Genomic DNA, 14137 nt, shown 5'->3' with positions numbered 1-14137 from the left:
GTGTGACCCATGTGGCAAAAAGTCCATAGAGATTGTACTGAGGCGTCGTCTGATGGGACTATTATTCCCAGCTGGCTATGTCTTTTGTCACATATAACAGAGACAGCATGAGCCGATGATGGGAGAATAGTCTCATCATCCGGCGTCTGTGTTCAATTGTAAAAAACAAAGTCAAAACATATACATAATTACATACATATTCACATACAAAATATGTACTCACCGAACACCTAATCCTCAATGCCCATGTCTCCTGCAAACCAAATAAAAAATAATAAAGCAATATATACTCACCTTTCCGCCATAGTCCATTTAATACCCAGTGTCCAGCGTCGATCTCACCCGGCCTCCGGCAATACACTGACATGAGGTGATTAGTGATGAGCGAACCTGCTCGCCACAACTCGTTACTCGCCCGAGTATCACTATGCTCGGTGTACTCGGCGAGCACCAATTATTTCCAGGATTATTTGGCCGGAGCTCGGGTCTCAGCCCTGCAATTCTAGCACTCTTTACAACGCCAATGACAATGCAGGGATTATCTGCCATGCACTGTAATGCCGCAGCCATCTTTGTTGTGGCATTACAGTGATTGGCTGGCCGCACAGCTTCATCAGGTCTATAAGAGACCTGGCGCCGCTCTACTCGCCGCATTCTGGTCTGGACATAGCGAGTGTAGGGAGACCTGCTGCTGAGATAGGGTCAGAATCGTCCTTTTAATAGTTAGTGTAGGTCTGCAACTGTTCGGTCCACAACTCCTGAGAAACCAACAGTCCTTTTTAGGGCTAATTCGGGGGTCCGGAGATTGCAGCACTAGGTAGGCAGGGGAGTTCATGTGCACATATCCACATCAGTGCAAGGCATGCATACATAGCTCTCACTGCATACCTCCAAAAGCTCCATTCCTGTCTGCTGCTGCTTATTTAATATATACCTAGCTGCAGTTTTCTGTGGCAATTTTTTCTTTCACCTTATACCTGCTCCTTTTATTCTAAAGCAATCCATAGTCCCCTTATTTCAACATTTATTTGCTTGGTCACGCTGCAGACTACAGCCAGGTTATTGTAATCGAAGAGCATGCAAATCTAAGTTTTTTTGTTTGTTTTCTTTGTCCCAGGCGCCAGATGTGAGTGAACCAAAAAAATCTTTTTTCTTGTGTGTGTCATAGCCAACTTGTTGAGACAATCTAGTTGCACCCCAAACAATCAAGGCCACATTTAGATCATTCTATTATATCAGGCTGACGGCTGGTGTATCTCTGGTGGAAAAATCATAGGTTTGCAGGCTTAAGTTTCATAGTTCTGTCTGCTAGCCTTGTTCTACTTTTTTTTTTAAATTCACCAAAACCTGCCAAAAATGTATACAGTCTGTTATGTCAGGCTGAGGCCTGGTGTATCTGTGGTGGAAAAATCGTACCTTCGCAGACAAGTTTCTAGTTCTATCTGCTAGCCATGTTCCACTCATTTTTTTTTCCAAAAATTCATCAAAACCTCCCAAAGAATTTATACAGTCTATTATGTCAGGCTGAGGCCTGGTGTATCTGTGCTGGAAAAATCGTAAGTTCGCAGGCATTCGTAGCATAGTTCTGTCTGCTAGCCTTGTTCTACTCATTTTTTATTTTTTGGCAAATTTCCACAAAAAAATAAAGTTATACAGTCTGTTATCTGAGGATGACGCCTGGTGTGTCCGTGGTGGAAAAATTATACCTTCGCAGGCATAAGTGTTGTGAATTCTGTGGCAGAGCTCCCTCCTGTGGTCACAAGTGGTACTTCGGCTGATTCTCTCTATGAGCTTCCGTTGGTGGAGGAGAGTGGTACTGCGGCTTCTGAGTTTCCTTCCTCAGGTGATGTGGTGAAGTCGTTAGGTGCTGCTCTATTTAACTCCACCTAGTGCTTTGATCCTGGCCTCCAGTCAATGTTCTTGTATTGGATTTGCTTCCTCCTGGATCGTTCCTGTGGCCTGCTGCTCTGCATAGCTAAGTTCCGCTTTTGTTATTTTGTTTGCTGTTTTTTCCTGTCCAGCTTGCTTATTTGGTTTTTCTTGCTTGCTGGAAGCTCTGGGACGCAGAGGGTGTACCTTCGTGCCGTTAGTCGGTACGGAGGGTCTTTTTGCCCCCTTTGCGTGGTTGTTTGTAGGGTTTTGTGTTGACCGCAAAGTTACCTTTCCTATCCTCGCTCTGTTCAGAAAGTCGGGCCTCACTTTGCTAAATCTATTTCATCTCTACGTTTGTCTTTTCATCTTAACTCACAGTCATTATATGTGGGGGCTGCCTTTTCCTTTGGGGTATTTCTCTGAGGCAAGGTAGGCTTATTTTCTATCTTCAGGCTACCTAGTTTCTCAGGCTGTGCCGAGTTGCATAGGGAGCGTTAGGCGCAATCCACGGCTGCCTCTAGTGTGGTTGGAGAGGATTAGGGATTGCGGTCAGCAGAGTTCCCACGTCTCAGAGCTCGTTCTATGTTTTTGGGTTATTGTCAGGTCACTGTATGTGCTCTGACTTCTATGTCCATTGTGGTACTGAATTACCTAATCATAACACATAAGTTGCATAGTTCTGTCTGCTCGCCTTGTTGTACTCATTTATTTTTCCAAATTTTACATACAACAGAAAAAAAAATTATAGTCTGTTATGTGTGGCTGCAGCCTGGTGTATCTGTGGTGGAAAAATTGTAGCTTTGCAAGCATACTGATCAGATATAATTTTGCTCCAAAAAAAATTTGTCTTGAGCTTTTGAAATAGTTTAGTAGTCCATTTAAAATGGGCAAGGCAAGAGTCGGGAAGTGGACGTGATGCTGATGGTGCATCCAGAGGACAAAGCCGTTGCCAAGCTGAAAGTGGGCCACAACAAAGACCCACATCTTCTCGCTCAACCTTCCTGTCCCAGTTTCTAGGGGACCGCAGCACACCACTATTGAAGCCAGTGTAGTGTGAAACGGTTGTTGGTTGGATAACGGATAATGTTTCCAGTCACTTAGCCAGCACTACCACCCCCATGTCTTCCACACGGTCAAGTCTGAGTAGCTATGAGTGTGGACTTGATATTCCTGACTCTGATCCTCCCACCATGCCGAGTGACCTGAGACAACTGATCCCACACTTGGACGCTCCGAAGAGCTGTTCAGTTTTCCCTTTAAAGACTGACTGTGGACTCTCAGCTGGTCAACTTGAAGTGGGGCCAGATGAGATCGCATGCCCAAACATTTGAACAGCCACGGTCATATGAAGGCGATGGTGGGAAAGTGTCACAAGAGGTGGATGATGATGAGACACAATTGCCAGAAAGACAGGAGGAGGAGCAGGGTGCAGATGTGGAAGACAAGGTGGTGGATGACATAGTGACTGACGCAAATTGGCAGGAGGATATGCAGAGCGCGGACAGCAGCACACATGGGGAAGGAGGCACATCACCCCAACAGGCAGGAAGAAGCAGTGTGATGTCCACAGACAGAAGGCGTGCATCCGTTCCCTGTAACACCAACATGAGGGAAGTTACCATTCCAACTGTTAGATCTTCCCGAGTCTGGTTATTTTGTAAAGACTCTGCCAATAACCCCAAACAGGCTATTTGCAGCACCTGTCATGCCCGCATCAGCAGGGGTAGCAAAACTACCAGCCTGACCACCACCAGCATGATCAGGCAAAAAACACCCGACTTTGTGGGCTGAACCACAGGCTTCAGGAACACTGTTTGCAGGTGACATCACTGCTTCTTCCCCTATTTTTCGTAGAAGCCAATCCCCAGTTCACCATGCATGTGGAGATGCCTCTAGCCCTGCACCTGTTGTTGCCCACAGTCAAGTATCGCCATCATCAAGCCCGTCCTCATCCTTGTCCCAACACAGCCTTCAGTTGTCTATACCTCAGTCATTGAAACGCAAGTGGAAATACCCAGCCAACGCCCAACAGGCCACAGTACTAAATTTTAACATTTCTCTTCTGCTTGCGCTCGAAATGATGCCTTTTAGGCTTGTTGAGACGGAAGCTTTCCGCAACCTGATGGCGGCCGTCCCAAGGTACTCGCTCCCCATTTGCCACTATTTCTCCCGGTGTGCCGTACCGCCATTACACCAATATGTGTCCCACCACATTATCCATGCATTCCACAATGCTGTTACTGGGAAAGTCCACCTAACCACAGACATGTGAACAAGTGCTTGTGGGCAGGAACGGTACATCTCACTGACGGCACACTGGTTTAACATAGTGGAAGCCGGGCCCCAGTCGGACCTTGGGATGGAACACATCCTCACCACGCTGAGGATTGCGGGCCCTACATCAATCAGGGTTGCCCCCACAGTCTACCGCTCCTGCACCTCCTCCTCTTCCGCACTGCAGCACTTCCTCAGCCAAGCAGCAACAGGCTGTCTGATGATGAAAAAGTCATACGATTCAGGTCTGGTGACTTCACTATCAACTATTGTTCCCGGTGTTGGATTCTGGAGCCGACAGCCCATATTGGCAAAGAATCTGGCATTCATTCTATTCTTCACCACCACCACGGGTAGTCATGGGCTGTAATCCTGTTTAGTAGACTTGATGCTGTCCATGAACTGTGGGATCTCATAGTTCACTAAGGTTTTGAGCTGCCTGTCGCCTACTTCTTCTCTGTGATTGAGGATGTGATGTGGCAGGCCTACGCTAGTCTTGCTCCACACGTGCAGGGCCGCTTTCATACAAACTTTCAGGCCATCGACAATCTCTTGTCTCTGATCCTGGATAATGCATCGGGAAAACCAGCGAGTCATGTGGTTATTCTTGCTCACGACAAAGCCAGCAATAGATCTCATCCCCTGCAGGGTGTCGTGGTAGCAATCAATCCCAATGATAATCATTTTTTTCAGCGGCATCTCCACAGTCCTCAGATCTCCTCCTAACTTGCAGTTCATCTGTAAGTTGATTTTGGTGCAGACGGAGAGGACAGTCTGGGGTTTTCTCAAGGTCCTGGCAACGACGCATTGATTGGGGATGGGGAAGTCCACACAAAGGTGCTTCTTGATGGCATCGTACTTCACCTTATTAATGCTGAACAGGATGCAGGCGACCATCTCGGTGTGGTCCGTAATGTTCTGCTGGAAGGCCTGGAAGTCTTTGACTTCAACCCACACCGCCCAGTTCATCTTGATGCATATTTGCTGTGCAATCTTGAACATGTTCTGCAGAAGAGCGTTCGCCGCGTCCTAATTTCTCTGGGTGTAAAAGAGCAACCAATTATTCATATCTCGGGGGCTGATCAGGATGGTACCCCTCAGCTCTCACAACCAATCAGCAAACTGTGGACTATATTCAGCAGATTTGTCTTTTTGCAGGATTTTTTCCAGAGTTGCGATTCTCCCTTCAAACTGTAGGAGTTTGGTATCGAAATTCAGCCCCCAGTCACGTGGCTCTTTCTGAACGCTCTCATCCTTGTGTATGTAGTTCATGAACTTCCCAACTTGCCGATCCCTCTTTTCTCATGGTAAGCGAACAGTGTGAATGGCCAGGATTTTGATGACGTTGAAGTTGTTTCTCATTCTGTCATTCAGACCTGTTAGGTTACATAACTCTGGCACCAGTATGATGGCTCCCTCTGTGGTTCCCGTCTTGGGCCTCCAGGGGATGTTCACGATTATCGGCTGTCTCATGTCTTTCACTTGTTCATTGTATTGGTTCTTAAAGTAGTCCGCAAAGCTGATCTCGCTTCCGTCTGCCTTCTTGAAGGTGGACGCTGTAGTCATGTTCCAGGTGATCTCGTCTTGACCGTGTATGGCCAATATGGCTCCCTTCTTACCCAAAAACACCACCGACCACCGAGTAAACAAACACCAAAACTACAAATAAAAACGTAACACAAAAACTTCTTTTGGATAATTATGGCCACAGCGGCCAGTTTATTAACAAACAAAACAAAACATTTTCTTTAAACATTAGCATAATTTATGCAAAATTTCGAGGGGACGGTTCTTGGAGCCACATCGGGAAAGCACTGGCTTAAAATATTTTGGCAAAACCAAAAAACATAACTCAAACACCTCAACTTACCACCAGCTCGAGGGCACCATAATTCTCGTACTGGGAACAATTAACCACCACCAGCTCCCAGGGTAAACACCCCGTCCAGAGCCTGTAACCAAAATGCCAAAACACCAAACCCATTTAACTGTCTGGAATTTCCTTCAAATTCCTTCGCCGCTTAATCCGCATCAACTCCAAGAACCCCACCCCCCGCCACAAACTCACAGCCCTGAACACCTCAGGCCTGTGAGTGCCCAAACGCCACCAACGCTTTCTCAATTCCTTCCTGAATGGACAGGGCCCATAAATCAATGCCAATCTCGTTCAGGTGCACCCCATCTTCCCTCCAAAATTCACCAACACCCGCCTCCAAATCAAAGTGCCGAACACTTATACCTCCATTTCTGGATACGAACTTCACACGAGCCCTGTTGATCCCTTTAACGGATCGCGCCCACCTTCATTTTTCATGAGGGACAATGTCCGACCAGATCGTTAACACCCCCGGGAAAGCCGTCCACAACCGGAGACAATCAGAATGAATATCCCTTATCAAATCCCTTACCGGTTTGGAACCTAAGTCATTCCCGCCCAAATGAACCACCATGATATCTGGTGCTCTATCCAAGCGGGCAGCACGGGAAAAATAAGGAATCGCCCTGCTCCAAACCATGCCCCAAAAACCGAGCCACCGCACGACCACTTCCTATCGGCTAAAACCCAATTGCCTACCGTCCGGCCTGGCGTCCGCCCGAAGCGCCCTCCAATAAACAAAGGAATGTCCAAAAATCCAGACAAGGTATGGATCCCGACCTGAAATAACAATAACAGTAACCGTTAACATAAGGCCCCTTACACTACACAACTACCAAATTTAGTGCCGAACATAAGACAAATAACGGCCTGAACTCCAGCATCCAATCCGCTTTATCACTTTGGACCCCAGGCCAAGGCTATCAGCCTCCGAAGCTACCCCTATCCTGAACGAATGCGATCCGAACTCGTCCCGCGAAAAATCCAAGGCCCTTAAACTTTTATGTAAAATTGTAATAAATTGAAAACGGGACAAGAAAACCCCGTCTTGATGGCACAACAATGGGCCCATAAACTCCAATATGCCCGTAAACACTGTTCCGGGCACATCAATGACCCCATGACTCTACCCAACACAACGCTTTTCCCCACCCCGGCTTGATCCGTCTTGGAACACCGGATCCAAAATATGATACCACCCATCCAAAAATCAACATCTTGAGCCAATAAACCACCCGTGCTAACCCTGCTAAGCGACACCAACTCCCCTATCCGTAAAGCCCCGAAAAAGTCCAAAGAAAAAGCCAAATGAAACAATACCGTTTCAAAATGAGAGCAGCACATACCATCCAAAATGCCGCCTAAACGTTCAAGTATATTAAACAATATAGGCCTGCACCCGTCAACCCTTCGAATATCCCTCCGATAACCTTTTAATGCTTGCCGCACCAAACATTTTTTTGTCACATCAACCGAGTCCTCCAGCTTGAAACCAAAAGCTAACCCAGTCACAAACTTATTTACCTTAGAGACCAACCAGCCTGCCTCAGCCGCCCTACCAACCAAACACAAAACGGCTAACAACTTGTCATCCTCAGACCCTAATGCCCCCCAATGTAACACCGAACTCTGCCAAATATTCCAAGATGCTTCATATGCCGCCCAGGTCTGACTCGTAACCGAGGCCCGAATCAACCGTCCCGCTCCTCCGTAGGAATCCGCCACAAGTGTGAAGGGCACACTGCTCCTGTTGCTTCCGCCTCTGGTGCCAGCTGCCGGAAACGCTCCCACTGTAAACGAGATAAGGCATCTGCTAACGAATTTTGCATGCCAGGTACATGCACCGCCGAAATCCATGTGATGATCTTCCAACATCTTAAGACAAGTTCTCTCACCAACTTTATTACGGGAGGCGACAATGCCGACAGCGTGTTGATCACGGACACCACGCAATGGAATCTAATTCTGCGATTCGCAAACGCGTCACCCCAAATGAACACAGCCACCACAATGGGAAACAACTCCAACAAAGCGAGATTCCTTGTGAAACCGCTCTTGTGCTAACTGTCCGGCCATGCTCCAACACTCCACTGACCTGCGCAATAGGCCCCATAACCAACACTGCTGGCTGCGTCCGTGTAAATCTCGCAATCAAAATGATTAACCAACTGCTGCTGTATCAGAGAGCGACCGTTATATTGCACCAAAAAATTCTGCCACACCGACAAATCGTCTTTATGCTCCTGACCAAGTCGAATTAAATGATGCGGGGACCGCACCCCGCCGTTGCCCTGGACAACCTCCGGCAAAATATACGTCCCATGTGCATAATCCTACACGCAAAATTCAACCGACTGAGCAAAGACTGCAACTCTTTCAACGTCACCTTCTTGAGCCTGACAACGCGACCAACCTCCTGCTTCAGGGACAAAACTTTATCCTCAGGCAACCGACATTCCATTTTTTCCGAGTCTATCAGGATACCGAGGAAACTTAAAACCGTACAAGGGCCCTCGGTTTTTTCCCTAGCAAGGGGAACACCAAAATTATCCGCCACCCACTCCATGGCCGCCAAAATATTTCTGCACACATTCGAATCGGGAGGACCTATGAACAAAATATCCAAATAATGAATGACGGACGGAAAACCAGCCACCTCTCTGACAGCCCATTCTAGAAAGGTACTAAGCGTCTCGAACAAGGAACATGAAATGGCACAACCCATCGGTAGACATCTGTCCACATAATAACCATCATTCCAAAAACATCCCAACAACAGGATACTGTCCGGATGAATCGGAAGCAAACAAAAGGCAGAGTCCACATCCGTCTTTGCCAACAAAGCTCCCGACCCATAACGACGCACCCAGTGCACCGCCTTGTCGAATGACGTATAAACAACTGAACACAACTCTTGTGAAATGCCATCATTCACAGAAAACCCTTTCGGGTACGACAAATGATGAATTAAACGAAATTTATTCGGTTCCTTTTTGGGGACCACCCCCAACAGGGAGACGATCATTCCTTCAAACGGTAAACAAGGAAACAGCCCAGCCATTCTCCCCAACTCCACCTCCTTTTTCAACTTGTCACTAACCACTACTGCATGAACCGCAGCCAACCTCAAATTTTTTACCGAAAACGGAACCACATGGTCAGGAGGAGGGATGTGAAAACCCTCCGCAAAACCCTTACTAATAACACCGGCCTTCTCCCGATCAGGATACCTACTTAGAAAGGGGGCCATCTTTTCCAATCTCACCGGCATCTCCACCTTGACCGGCACCCACTGCCAGCTTGCCTCTTGCTTTTTTGAAACATTTTGAAGCACCATGTGAACCTCCGTTACATTGGGAACACACATGTTTAAACTTGCAGGTGTTCCCGAATTTACACTGGCCCTCATTAAATTGCCAGCACGTTCCTGTTTTTTCTTTTGCTCCCTGTGACCCCTGACCACTACTGGCATGTCCCGCCTGCTGGCTGGCACTACTTCCGCTCCCATGAAAAGACTGCCCGTACCTGACAGGCGCCATCACTTTTAACCAAAGTCCTATGTCCTTTTGATCCCAGCGTATCTCAGGCCTGACCGCCTTCCTCTGTCTGAACTGTTCATCATAGCGCAACCAGGCCTGCCCACCATAAGTACGGTGCGCTTCCCCAATCGCATCCAGATAACAAAATAAGCTGGAACAATTCTCCGGAGCTTTCTCACCTATTACGCTCACTAGGATTGCGAACGCCTGTAACCAATTAACAAACGTCTGCCACCTCCTCCTCTCCTCTTCCTCCTTTTTGCTATTGTCCTTTTTTCCCTTATCGAGATTAAACTTCTCTAATGGGAGTAGGGAAAATATCTCCACATAATCGTCGCGCCAAATCTTTTCCTTGACCTCCTTCAAATGAGCCCCCAACGGCCCCTCAAAACAAACGTACACCTCGCCTTTAGCTCTATAATCCAACTTCACCGTGTCCCCTTTATCCTTCTCTGTTTGCACGGATACGGACACTCCAGACACCGATGACGACTGCTCGCCCACTAACCAACTACCCGAATCAGGTATAGACTGCACCGAAACCCCCGCCCCTGGAAGCCATGCCTGGGCCGGCAAGACCCCAGACTCTCTCACTGCCCCACTCTGCAAACTGCTCAACAGTTGTGACACGCTCACCAGTACATCACGCAGCCCAGGCTCCGCCAACCCGCTGCTCCCTCCAATATCCGTCGCCCGCCCACCTGACGCCTGATCACCCCTAACCTCCATGCCAAAAACCCCCCTGGGCAACAAACTAGACATAGATTGATACTCGCCGCTCTGCGCAGGTGCTGTGTCCCTGACAGCCGTGCGTCCTGAATCCCGCCGCTCATCCACCACCTCTGGCTCGTTGTCAGAAAACGGATCTTCAGCACCACTGTGCTGCTCCCGGACCGCGCCCCTGGCCTCCACGTAACCATGGGGGACCGGAGCGTCTGCCGGACCTTGCCTGACCGACCTTCTCCCGTACTTGGACCGTACTTGCTCCGTAATCCGTGGCTCCCTGTCTGGATCACGTCCTCCACGCCTGCCAGGCAGTGAGTACCCACTGCCTGCCGCAACTCCCGTCCGCTGCACGTCTTCTGCTTCACGCTGCCTGGACGCCGCCTGCACCGCAGCGCCCGCCGACATCTGTCCTCCCGCGTGCCCTCTGACGGGCCCTGCTCCTGCAGCTGTTCCTCTGGTGCCCGCTGCGCCGTCATCTGTACTGCCGGTGTCTGCCACCCTGCACGAGCTCCCTACTGCCCTGGCCGCCGCAACACCTCTCGTGGGCTCCGGTCTTCCTACCACTGCACTCCTGGCCCTCGCTGCAGACTGCCACGTCGCTGCAGGCCTCACTTCCGGTGTGGCTCTTTCTCAATGAACGCCGCTCCTGATACCTGCGCCAGCCGGCCGGCAAGGAGGATTCCTACCAGAGGGAGAACAGCGAGGGGACGCCGCACTGCTGCCCCCAGCCTCCGCAGGGTCCCAAGAGGGGCTCCTGGGCCTGCGCCTGCCGCACGTGCTCACCTCAGGTGAGAGTCTCTGCGGGGGCCTCGTGCACCTGCCGCACCTGCTGCTGGCCTACGGTGCTCCTGCTGATCCGAGCAGCACCGACAGGTAATGTAAACCATTAGGGGGGGGAGGGGTGCTGCTCTCACTGTCTCTGTCCCAGGCTTACTTGGAAAACAAGTGTGCCCTTTTCCCGCACTTTTTCCCTGATATAGCCCCACGCCTCCTACTAACAACCCCTCCCACACCTCCTATCACCCAATCATTCGACCCAGCACAATTTTGAAAAAACACAAGCCCATGTCCAAGCACAGTTATGGGGGGCTTCCATCTAGCCCTGCTTATTCCTGCCCCCTCCTATACTGTGGGTTTTAGTGTTGCACTTGGTGAGGACGATCTGTCCGATCAGCTCCTTGCAGCAGGTGTCCTGGAACCTCTGAGGGCCACACGAGGACTAGAGGCTGCTCATGATGTTGTGCACAGTCTCATTCATGAGGACTTTATGGCTGACATCAATGCTCAACATGATGCTGGACTCGTACTGGAGGATGGAGGTGGAAAACCCCTGGCAGACGGCAAGTCGGTGGGCTCTGACTTTGGTGATATCACTTGGGTTGTAATAGTTTGCGGTATGGCCTCCCTTACCAGCATGAAGAAACCATCGGGAAGGCACGTGCGATTGATGGAACCATGTTGTTTTTACCAATAAGACTGAATAAGGTCACCAAGGTGTTCAGCCAAACTCAAAATGGAGAGAACGTGCGGATAACAATCACCCTGACCATCTGCTTCAAATCCATTATCTTCAGGAGTCTTCGGAAAATGATGTTATAAAAATGGAAGCAGGTGGGCAAGGTCAGTGGAAGCTCGATGGTCAGGGTGATTGTTATCCGCACGTTCTCTCCATTTTGAGTTTGGCTGAACACCTCGGTGACCTTATTCAGTCTTTTTGGTAAAAACAACATGGTTCCATCAATCGCACGTGCCTTCCCGATGGTTTCTTCATGCTGGTAAGGGAGGCCATACCGCAAATACTTGGACTCCATGGCGGGGTTGAAGTCAACGTGATACTGGTACAGGGCCCACTGTGATCAGGACACCAGCTTGATGTGGTTGGTCATAAGAGCAATCTTGGTTCCAGGGGCGCTAGCTTTTGATTTTTGGACGTGTTTGATAGTCTGCCGGGTGTTCACCTCGATGTCATGGAAGTCACACCTACGGCCGCCCCATTCCCCAATAGACACTTCTGCAAGTCCGGCTTACACCTTCAGAACCTCGGGGGATGGTCTCTCTGCTGCCGCTGCTAGCGGACCTCTCTGGCACCCTCTTCCAATGAGCAAAGTCTCAGGCGCTGGCTGCTGAGGTCTGACTGCTGGCCGGGGTCCTTGGGGCTGCTGTACCTGTCCAGTTGGTCTTTGTGGGGCCTGCTCCTGCACATGAGCTCGGCCGCAGGCCCAGGATCTTGCCCGTCTGCTCATATTTTACTTCGTCCACAAACCACTCACTAGTGTGTATTGTGCCTAGTTTTTAATGAGGCCTTCATCAATGTTTCCTCATTCTCCACCACTAGATCAAGATGGTGAACATGTTGTATGCTGCTACAGCCATTCAATTTTTGTCAAGGGTGTCTATGATACCCATAAATAATTCTTTTAAAACTGTAATCCCCATGGGGAAATGTTTCTCAGTACATGCACTTCGTGTATGAGCATTACAAGTCTAGGAGACGCGCCTTAACATTTGGCCTACTTTCTAATGACGCCTTCCTTAACATATCATCATTCGCAGCCAATAGAACAGCAGGGTGAACAGGTTGTATGCAGGCTACAGCCATTCAGTTTTTGGGCAAGGGTGTCTATGATACCCATAAATAATTTTTTAAAACTGTATCCCCCATGGGGAAATGTTTGTCAGTACATGCACTTCGTGTATGGGCATTACAAGTCTAGGAAACCAGCTCCTTAACATTTGGCCTAGTTTTTAGTAAGGCCTTCATAAATGTTTCCTAATTCTCCACCACTAGATCACCAGGTTTAACGTGGTCTGTGCTGATACACCAGTGCAATTTTTGGTAAAAGTGTCGAAAGAGGTGAGTCTTCAGGTTCTTTTTGAAGGTTTCTATGGTAGGTGAGAGTCTGATGTGTTGGGGTAGAGAGTTCCAGAGTATGTGGAAAGCACGGGAGAAGTCTTGGATGCGGTTGTGGGAAGAAGAGATGAGATGGGAGTAGAGAAGGAGATCTTGAGAGGATCGGAGGTTGCGTGCCGATAAGTACCGGGAGACGAGGTCACAGATGTATGGATGAGAGGTTGTGGATGGCTTTGTATGTCATTGTAAGAGTTTTGAACTGGAGTCTCTGGGTGATAGGAAGACAGTGAAGGTCTTGGCATAGGGGAGAGGCTGGGGAATAGCGGGGAGACAGGTAGATTAGTTGAGCAGCAGAGTGTAGGATGGAGTGGTGCCAGAGTGCTAGGGGGAGGCCAGAGAGTAGGAGGTTGCAGTAGTCAAGGCGGGAGATGATAAGGGCATGCACTAGTGTTTTTGTGGTGTCGCAGTCAAGGAATGCGCGGATCCTAGAAATAATTTTGAGTTTGAGACAGCAGGAGGAGGCAAGGGCTTGGATATGTGGCTTGAATGAGAGGGCAGAGTCGAGGATCACCCCGAGGCACCGGCATGCGGGACTGGGGAAAATGAGCAGCCATTGACATTGATGGATAGGTCTGGTGGAGGGGTGGAGTGAGATGGGGGAAAGATGATAAATTCTGTTTTGTCCATGTTCAGTTTTAGAAAGCGAGCAGAAAAGAAGGCTGGGATAACAGACAGACATTGTGGGATTTTGGCGAGTAAGGAGGTGAGGTCAGGTCCGGATAGGTAGATCTGCGTGTCATCGGCGTAATGATGATACTGAATACCATGGGATTCTAAGAGCTGTCCCAGGCTGAAGGTATAGATGGAAAAGAGTAGGTGTCCTAGAACAGAGCCTTGAGGAACACCGACAGACAAGGGGCGAAGTGAGGAGGTGGCGTGGGGGAGGGAGACACTGAATGTTCGGTCTGTCAGATATGACGAGTGTTATGGCTGGCAATC

General features: G+C 49.2%; 1 protein-coding gene and 1 pseudogene across 4 annotated transcripts in view; one reads left to right on the top strand and one right to left on the bottom strand.

Moving 5' to 3' along the window:
* The window catches only part of CTNND2 (catenin delta 2), a 2169946-nt gene that overhangs the window by 1857724 nt on the left and 298085 nt on the right, over window positions 1–14137 (top strand). The gene's annotated exons all lie outside the window — the stretch shown is intronic.
* LOC138642262 (piwi-like protein 1) lies at window positions 4297–12530 on the bottom strand (annotated as a pseudogene).

The sequence above is a fragment of the Ranitomeya imitator genome, chromosome 6 (assembly GCF_032444005.1).
Source record: "Ranitomeya imitator isolate aRanImi1 chromosome 6, aRanImi1.pri, whole genome shotgun sequence".
NCBI classification, from domain to species: Eukaryota; Metazoa; Chordata; class Amphibia; order Anura; family Dendrobatidae; genus Ranitomeya; species Ranitomeya imitator.
Note: the sequence above shows the minus strand (reverse complement) of the source record. Positions and strands in the feature narration are given on the sequence as shown.